Here is an 8,702-nt window from a genome sequence, read left to right on the forward strand (position 1 = left end):
TTCACTGCAACCCATCACACAGAAGTACACATTTACAACATTAAAACCAGCCAATTAGAAACACTGAAACACATACAAAACCCTGCCCAGCATCACTAGTAGCCGTGAATATTCAACGCGGCTACAAAGTTTACTTGTTACCACGCCATACTTACATTTTCTACAAACTAAAAACCAAACTAAGCCAACCTGCAAAACTTCAAATAAGACAAAACAACACCTAAGCACACATAATAACACACAGAGATAAATTTTGGTGCTATATAATCCCCATAACAATATGATGATTGCACAGAAAATTGATGTTTATATATGCGTATATAAATACACTGCACCTATGGACACAACCAATAAAAAGAAGAAAAGCATTGATGCGCCTATGCAATTGCTTTTTATACAAGTGGTTATAGAAAAACCCATACATGAGTGTTTACTGATGCCCGCATCTTTTCACAAAAACTATGAATTACGTTTTATTTCCACTCCCCCAAACTCCAAACAAGTGTCCGTAACATACCAGCCCCCTTCCACTCCCCATGGTCCTCCTCCACTCCCCTGGTTTCTCCCAATCCCCCAAAACACGTGCTGCATCTATGATGCTACTCCACCCAAAATGTCGGATAACTTCGGCTACCACATGTCCATAAACACACAACATTCATTTGCCCATATATTGCAGCGGCTTCACAGGGTACCATGTGTACCCGTGGGTAGCAACGCTGCGCACTGGATGGATACTGAATAGCCGCTGATTATTAAAACAGTACCATCAACCAATTGCAAACTCCAAAACATGCACATAATAAATAGCATTCTCATGCAAACAACTGGAAATTGAAACTGGGAATCATTTTCCTGGAAACAGAGTAACACTACAGATAACGACTGTTTTCAGAATTATGTGGCTGATCAGCGACATTTGGCTGTTTTGGATACTGGCTTTTTGTGAGAAACTAAATATTAACATGGACCTTGGTTTGAGAGATTTTACAATTAAATAGTTTTGATTGCGGGGAATGCGTTGTTTCCAGGTATTTCCAAAATTCAATCTGAGAAGTACCGGCCAGCCAGAAGTAATACTAATTCATTGTGGAAGCAATGATTTAAGGAAAGTATGAGGTGTGTCCCTTACTTTAATGATGAAACAAGACATGAGGAAACTTGACTCAGATGCAAAAATGGAGATCGACCACCAGATTTAATTGTAAAATTGAGAAATCACAGAGAAATGTTAATAAAGCAGTTTCAGCATTCATGACAGACCGCAATCAATTATAGATTTCTAACAGCAACATACAGTTCTACATGGCCAATTTCTATAGACATGATAGAGTACACCTAACCAATGAAGGAAATGCAGTGTTCCTTCATAGCATCAAAAAGTACTTCAGATTTGCTAAAATACTACATTCAAAGTACCCCGAAACAGTCCTTTTAAGGACTATTTATCATATATAAAAACACAAATACAACAAAATAAGCAAAAATATTTAGTTCATTGACTTTTATCATTACTGCGGTTACAAAACATTAGTTAAAGGGGAGCTCACTTAAGGTTTTATACTACAATAGAACTTAAAAGCTCGATGCAGTATAACACTACTCCAGAGATAGGAAATGGGAAGGAAAAAACACTAGGATTCATACATCTAACAAAAGGTTAAAAAAAGAGTTTTTGTATTACACGGCCTGCGATAGCACCCGTGTAGTTATGGTTAAGTTACTCAACTCATAGGAAGAACACTTTTTCAGTGGCTTATAACTTTGCTCCCCCTGGACAAATCCTTACCAAACTTTGCATAGTATATGGCAAGGTTTTTTTGGCAGGTTTGTTGAGGTTAAGTCAAGGTGGGGGCACAGTTATAGGGGGTACCCAAAAATGTGTTTTTTTCATAGATGCAAAAATTGGCTCATGCCTATAGCCCAAACCGCTGGATGGACTCACCAAATGTGCGGCAGCAGTGGCGGCTTAGTCCCAAAAGCGTGCTTTTGTAAATTTGGTGTAAATCCGTCCTGTCGTTTTTTTTTAAAATGACCAAAAAGTAGGTAAAAATAATTAGTTATATCTGGGTTCAGTCCGTGGACTAACTTCTGTGTTCGGTCTGCGGACGGTCATTCTATTGGCCTAGAGTGTGACGTGATGTCCGCAGACATCGGACGCGCCCCCCAATTGGATGGTGAAAAGCGTGAAGTGCGTCAGAATTTTGGAAATGCCCACCATGTTGGATTCGTGGACATCCACCAGTGTCCGCGGAAATCGGGGTAAAAACATATAAAAGAACACAACATTGCACTTGTCAAACTTATCAAACAATCTCTGGGCAGGTGAGGGGTGATGGAGGATGGGATGTGATATGGCCATAAGAAGCAAAAAAACAGGTGTTTTTCATCCCCAAAGTCCATGAACAGTCCAGATGTTCAGGGACAGTCCTGCGATGTTCGCGAACACTTCAGATGTTCGGGGACATCTATGCATAGTTCTGCATTACAGGGTTGGTGAAAAGCAGTTCTTGGATGGTTTATAACTTTGGCGGCATTCAATAAAACTGCATGAAATTTTGGAATTTTATTCTAGACTTGATTCTGAATCATTCTGAAAGGTGAGCTGTTTTGTCAAGAGGGAACACATTTAGAGGGGGGTCCCACAATATTAAAAAGGCTTATAAATGTGGTGTCATATGACAAATCTGCACACAAGTTTGCAAAACAATTTTAGATCTAGATATAAATGTTCTTTTAAAGTTTGGTAGTATTTTCTCATGAGGGGGCTAAATTGGAGGGGGGTCTCAACATTTTCATATGGCTTATAACTTTGTTGCTGTTTGATGAATATGGACAAAAGTATTCCGAAAAATTATAGTACCAACCTTCAATGTTTGTGAAAGAACTGAACGTATTTTGTCAAGTGAGGGATGCGTCATATGACTTTTGTAGTAAATACATTTTGACACTTTTGAAAAAATAAAACATGGGTGAATTTCAGGCAAACGTGTAAGGAGCATTGGCAAGGACCTTAAAGCATAGTTTTGCAAATATGCCAGTTTTTTTATTTTTTGACAATTGTCATAATGTAGGTACAAAAAATTGTGATGTAACTTTGGTGACTGAGGTATAGCCTGTGGCCATGGTCAATGGCCAGATTGTCTGGCCATGACCTCAAGGGACGAAAAATGGTGTTGAAGTGGCAATGTCCACCTGGGACCGGCTATGTGGTAAAGTTCATCGAAAGTGGGATAGGTTTGAAAAGGTGAAAGGGAAAAAATGTGCTTGTGGTAATATGGTCATAGGGATCTGTCTTTGCCTTCTGCAGGCTCTATGAAATGGGAAGAGGGGCTCTGTACGGAGCCCAGCCTTCCTTTTTCATGGTGGCCATCTTGGAAAACCATTTTCCTTCATACAGCAGGATGCCACAGTCGTTCCGTTGTAGGAACAAAAATCTATTTTATAGCATCCTGGGTTCCCGCTTTGGGAACCAGAAGTGCTAATGGCCTTTATCCCCCATTGCAGGGGCTGCATTGGAGGATAATGTTCCGGAGCCCTCATTATTATTATTTTTTTTTTATAATGCATCGAGCCCGCAGGCATCATGGTGCAAACAGACACACTTCGCTTGGGCCAATAACTTGGGCTGCCGAGCCGATAACCCCCGGTGCTGTGCCTGTAACGGGGGATGAACGCCACATTATTCCCATTAGCATAACACAAAATGCTAATTGAAATGTTGGAAAAACGTATTGAGTCTATGTACTTTACTGAGAAATGTAAAGCAGATGCAGACTATAAGATTTTTATTTTAGTTCTATTTTTTAACTGTGAAAGATGGTTTCTAAAGGAACTTTTAAAGGGATGTCATGGTTAAGTTGCACTAATAAAAACATATGAAATTCAATGAAAATCTTTGCTAAAGGGAAATTATGGTTAAGTTGCACTAATAAAAACCTATGAAATTCAACGAGAAAACATGATGGTTAAGTTGCACCAATAAAAACCTACACAATTCAATGAAATAACTTTGTTAATGGGACGTTATGGTTAAGTTGAACTAATAAATACCTATGAAATTCAATGAAAAATCTTTGTTAAAGAGATGTTATGGTTGAGTTCCACGTGGCGCTAAAATCAATTTCTGCGCATAGCGTATTCATGGATTTTAGCCTCCAAAACCAGCCGTGGCGCAGAGTGGTGCAGCGACCCTGCAGCAGCGCCATTTACGCCCCCAAGAACGCCCTCGCGCAAGGAAAAGCCATCAAAATCCCCAATCCACCGCAAAGGGCTGCGCTAACCCTTGACCAGTTTACAGGGCTGCCAAACAGCAAATGCCAAGCGGGGAATGTGTATTACTGGGGTTCGCGTGAAGTTTCACACGCGAAAGGGCCTGTGCGAGTCGGGTACGTGTATAACTGGGGTTCGCGTGAAGTTTCACACGCGATTGGAGCAGGGTACGTGTATCACGGGGTTCGCGGGAAGATTCACACGTGAAAGGGCCTGTGCGAGTGGGGTACGTGTATAACTGGGGTTTGCTGGAAGTTTCACACGCGATTGGAGCAGGGTACGTGTATTACGGGGGTTTGCAGGAAATCTCACACGCGATTGGAGCAGGGTATGTGTATTACGGGGGTTCACGGGAAGTTTCACACGCGATAGGCCCTGTGCGAGCAGGGTATGTGTATTACTGGGGTTCGCAGGAAGTTTCACATGCGATTGGAGGAGGGTACGTGTATTACGGGGTTCATGGGAAGTTTCACACGCGAAAGGGCTTGTGCGAGTGGGGTACGTGTACAACTGGGGTTCGCGGGAAGTCTCACAAGTGATTTCAGCAGGGTACGTGTATTACGGGGGTGCACGGGAAGTTTCACACGCGAAAGGGCCTGTGTGAGTGGGGTACGTGTATTCCTGGGGTTCGCGTGAAGTTTTACACGCGAAAGGGCCCTGTGCGAGTGGGGTACGTGTATTCCTGGGGTTCGCGTGAAGTTTTACACGCGAAAGGGCCCTGTACGAGTGGGGTACATGTATTCCTAAGGTTCGCGTGAAGTTTTACACGCAAAAGGGCAACGCCCGTGTGCGATACGTCACAGACGCGCTTACGCGCTAAGGGCCTTTGGTCCAATGAAATCTCTTACGTGTGCTGACCCGCTTACGCGCTAAGGGCCTTTCCTCGAATTACACGCTGACGTGCAATTTTTTCACATGCCAAATCACTCCGTATCAAACTGGCCACGCATACACACAATGAAGACCACGCTCCTGCCCTGAAGGCCATTTTCCTGCCCCTCAGAGCCCCAAGCACGCTCCCATCTACCATCTGCTGCTGCCTGACTGTCTGCTGCCCACGTGTCCTGCTATTTGGTGCCTGCACATCAGCCATCTGCAGGGGTCCAGTTGCTGTGTCCACCCCTGCTGGAACAGAAGACTCCTGACTGGAATATCATCGCTCCACAGCCCAGCCCCAGGACCCAGGTGCCCACCCACTCCTGCCTCTGGGGTTGCCATGTCGGGCAAATCTCCATCTGGCACCACTGGCAACCCCCAGCCAGAGAGGCAGAGGGCCACCAGCTTCACTGCCACCGAAGTTGGTGCCCTGGTGGAGCATGTCCTGGGGCATTATGATGCCCTCTTCGGAACATCACACGCCAACAACGAAGGACGAGAGAGGATCTGGGACGATGTAGTGGTTGCCATCAATGCATAGGGGGTGGCAACCCGCGACATCAAGCACGTCAAGAAGCGCTGGGAGGACTTCAGGTACAGGACCCTCCACAAGGCCTGGCACCTCGCGGAGGGGGGCCGGGCACGCATGAGTAACATCCAGATGAGGGTCCTGGAACACGTAGGCCCAGCGCTCCACACCCAGATCCTGCGGAGGCAGACCTGTCAGGAGTTGAGCAGTAAGTGGCCAAGCATTGCTGTGTGAGACAGGGCATGTTGCTGTGTGCTGGTAGTCTGATGCTTGCCTGTATGTGTGACATAGGCCATGTATGGATGTGTGTGTGCAGGGACATCATAGTCATGCATGTGAGACCAGTTATGTGTGAACCACATGGTTCGTGCATGTGTTTTGGCTGTCTCTGTTCCTGGACATGAAGGGGGGGTGAGGAATAGGTGCTGATGTCATGTACATGTATGGTGCACATGTGTGTGTGTGTGCCTGAGAAGTGTGTGTGTGACTTTGAAACGCCATGGATGCATGTGAATTTGAAGGCAACATCTTGGTTTACAGGGGCCCTTCTACATGGATGTTGATGTTGATTGCAGGCGCCAGGACTGTTTCTGCATGTGTGTTGTGTGCATTCACCCATGTGTTGTGGAATGACAGGATGGAAGTGACATTTGACAGTGCCACTCATGTGTTATTGCTTCCTGTCTAGGGTATTTTGTACTGTACTCTGATGCTTGTGTTCTATGTCTCCCTCTACACAGCGTCAAGTGAAGAAGAGGGCGGAGACGGCACTGTGGAGCCAAGCGGCGGGGATGCCTCCACTGGGCGGCAACGCAAGGCCCAGCCACCCTCCCAGGAATTACCATCATCTGGGAGCGAGGGCACTGGTGCTGTGTCTGCCACAACGGCTGTGGCGGAAGGGCCGCGTGAGCCCCCACAGGGCCTTCCAATGGCAGAAGACGGTGTGGAGACATCCAGGTTGGTGGTCTCCACAGAGGAGGAGGAGCCCGCTACTGAGCCGCACATGGGGCCTGTTGGGGGTAGTACCACTGGTGCAGTCCAGGGTCAGGAGGCAGCACAGGTCAACGCGGAGGGGCCTCTGCATGTTGCTGTCCCTGACCCTGTGACTGAACCACCATGCACCAGCAGGGAGGCCCCGTCCCAGGCCCGTCTGCAGGTAGGGGAGAGTGCCATATCATCTGCCTCTCCGCTACCTGTGGATGAGCGGTCCCACGAACGTATGGGCTCTGTCCTGGTTGGTGGGTTCCTACATGTGTCGTGCACTCTGGCGGACCTCTCCTCCTCTGTGGAGACTATGTGCCAGTCGTTCTCCACACCGTCTTCTGGCCCAGATTCCACCAGGGCCCCCTGTGGACCTGGACTGACCAACACAGCCAGCTTGGTGGAGCTCACATCCCTGCCACAGTCGGGAGTCGGCGGCCCAGCAGGGGTGGACACCACAACTGGAGACCAGCTGATGGAGGATGTGCAGGCACCATCAGACACGGCACATGGACAGGAGCAGGCTCTAGGTGGGAGTAATGATGGCTCGGGGCCATCAACATCAGAGGGGCAGGCATCGGCCAGAAGGCAGGAGGACCCAGGAATGGGAGTGTCTTCCGTGTGGCACCGGTTGGGCCAGCAGATAGGTGCGGAGCAGCCGCGGGCGGAAGAGGCGTGGCTCACCATGGTCAGGGCGGAGTTCTCCATGCGTTGGGCTTTGAGGCGGGCAGAGTGCCTCGAGGAAACTCGCAGGGAGTTGGAACAGGCCAAGAGTGCCTCCCTGCGAGACATCGGGGCCAGGACAGAGGCACGCCTCCGGCAAATAGACACGGAGTTCGATGATGCCCTGGCCCGGGACAACACAGAGTGAGCCGCTGGAATTGCCCGCCGCCATTGTATATAGTAAGATAATGTTAGGTTTCCTTTCGTTTTTTCTTTATTTTGGTTGCGCTTGGACAATGCAGCACATTTTTGTATATAGTTTTTTATTAGGTAGTTGTCATGATCTCTGCTTCCAAAATGTCAGGGTTTTCCCAACTCCCTTGGAAGCAGATCCATAACCCAGGTTCCGAGTGCCAACCAGTCCCAATTGGGACCTTTTGGACCCAGTCCTGGCGCCAGTGGCACCAGGCTCATAAATATGCCCAGTCCCAGCGCTGGAAGCGCCAGGCTCATAATGCTTGGGTGGACTTACCTGCAGCAGACCATGCTGCTTACTTGCCTGCCAGTTAAGCCTCTGATCCTCTTCTGTTTGGAACTACTTTTCCTGTTGGGTGGGGCAGGAGCCACTCCCTAGATTCAGAACACTGGAACTCTTCTGGAAAGCAGGAACTCTTTTCTTACCTAGGCGTGGCTGTGGAAGGAGACACCTAAGCACTACAGGAGGCTATTTAAACCACACCCGATGGATGAATCTTGCTTTGCGTTATTCTGCATCCTCTGCAGCGGAACGCTCATGGTGTCTTCTGCATCTGATCCTGGGCCTAAGGAAAAAGGCTTACCATCCTGAATCCAGTCTTCAGCAACACCTATAAAGACAAGAAAGAACAGGTTAGCATTACGGTCTTCAGTGACAGCTCTTCACTTACCTGGTCCATCGGCTGTCACCAACGCCTCGCGCTGCATTCCGGCATCTGAAAGACAAAGGCTTACCTACTCTTTGTGCGCTCCGGAGGTCTTCACACTGCATTCCGGCATCTGAAAGACAAAAGCTTACCAACTCTTCGCACGCTCCGGAGGCCTTAGGCGCTGCATCCCGCATCTGAAAGACAAAACAAGGTGCGTTTAAAGACATTGGGGAACTTTAATAATCACGTGCCATTACTCCTTTCCACATCTAACCCAGTGGGTATTCCGGCACCCTGCAGCCGCTCCGAACTTGTACCTGCAAAATAAAAAGACAGTTAGAGCGCATCGTGAAGCAGGCAACAAGCGCTTACTTACGTGCTTCCAGGCGCTTCTATTCATCACACGGGCTCCATCTTCAACTCACTTCAGCCCGTCATCCGCCATCGCCGGAACCCTGCAAAACAAGAAACATCAT

The sequence above is a fragment of the Ambystoma mexicanum genome, chromosome 4q, assembly GCF_040938575.1.
Source record: "Ambystoma mexicanum isolate Mex_15411 chromosome 4q, UKY_AmexF1_1, whole genome shotgun sequence".
NCBI classification, from domain to species: Eukaryota; Metazoa; Chordata; class Amphibia; order Caudata; family Ambystomatidae; genus Ambystoma; species Ambystoma mexicanum.